The sequence below is a fragment of the Alligator sinensis genome, unplaced genomic scaffold (assembly GCF_000455745.1).
Source record: "Alligator sinensis unplaced genomic scaffold, ASM45574v1 scaffold744_1, whole genome shotgun sequence".
NCBI lineage: Eukaryota > Metazoa > Chordata > Crocodylia > Alligatoridae > Alligator > Alligator sinensis.
In genome coordinates this window covers 1,781,261-1,782,660 of record NW_005842241.1, presented here as the reverse complement: position 1 = coordinate 1,782,660, position 1,400 = coordinate 1,781,261, and the positions used below count along the sequence as shown (strand labels likewise).

The window sequence follows — 1,400 nt, the reverse complement described above, 5'->3', positions numbered from 1 at the left end:
ATCACCTGTCTGGGGTCTTGGGAACCCAGCATTCATTCCTGCCTGGGGCAGGGGGTCAGGCTAGATGATCTGTTCAGGTCCCTCCTGACCCTGGCTACTATGAAACTATTTAATAGTTCACCAAAGAAACCCAGTCATTACCAGGACCAGTAATTAGGATAAATACAAATATAGGCAACCCCTGCTTAGCGCTCTTAATTGGTTCCAGAAAAAACAAGCATTAAGCGGAACAGCATTAAGTAATACCCATTTTCCCACAGGAATGAATGTAAATGAATATAATTCATTACCTGGTAGCTCAGGGCCAACTTGCTGGCACTCACCGCCACTTCTGCACCCCCCCACCCCCAGCACGGGCCCCACACTCGTGCCTGCCTAACCACTTGCTACCACTTGCCACTTCTCTTAACTGCCACAGCCGCTGCCCTAGCCCCAGGACACCAGCAGGGGCTCCACGCCTCACATTCACGTCCTCCTGCTGCCACTCACCTCCCCGCCTGCAGCCACTATTTCCCCATTGTCCCACCCGCCACTGCCACTTCTCTGCACCCCGTCTGCCTGCTGGCTGCTCTAGCACCACGCGCCAGAGCATTATAACGAAACTCAAAAAGTGCTAAGTCGAATCAGGTATGCATTTAAAATGAGTGCTATACTGAAATAGCACTAAGCGAAACCGTGTTAAGTGGGGGTTGCCCGTACAATCAAAGACAGTCGCTTCCCCAGTTTGCCTTGATCTTGATCATACAGGAAACTCATAAAGGCAGAACCCTTGTATCCATGTCAAGCCTCAATGACCTCAATTCCACGCAAACCAGATGTCACCATGCTGAGTCACTTTGAGAACCAGAATCTTGATGTACACAAAACACGAGGAATGCAACAGGAAGTTGAAGACAACCGCAACAGGAACACATGACTGCAGAAACTAAATGATGATTATAATTTTTCAGGTTAAAAGGGAAAGCATATTTAAAACTACATCAGGGATTAAGAACTGTGTGACTACAAATGAGCTATCCCCCCCCCACCAAGAATTAGTCCACTCTGTTCTCTGTTTCTACAATTATAGGCTTATTTTTAAATGCAGTCTGCTACGGCCTGCTTTTATAACACTACATGCAGCTTTATATAGTTACCTTTTGATGAATAATTAATCAGGAAGACAAAGCCCAACTCAATTCCCTGGTTTCTAAATTCTGGAAAAAGAAGAGAACTGCAAACATGAAAAACATCACTTAACCTGATGCCTTTGGAAGCGAGAGAAGAGGATCTGAAAAAAATTCAGTTAGCCCTATTCAGACTGTTCAACTGTGATGTTCAACAGTTGGCTCATGAGCAACATGGTCCACAAGACCCACCTATGCTGCTTGCTGTCACAGGAAAATAAGAAGTTCAAACTG

The 1,400-nt window shown here is 45.9% G+C and overlaps 1 protein-coding gene across 6 annotated transcripts in view; it reads right to left on the bottom strand.

Moving 5' to 3' along the window:
* STK24 (serine/threonine kinase 24) overlaps window positions 1–1,400 on the bottom strand; it is a 78,075-nt gene that overhangs the window by 67,978 nt on the left and 8,697 nt on the right. The window lies entirely within an intron of this gene.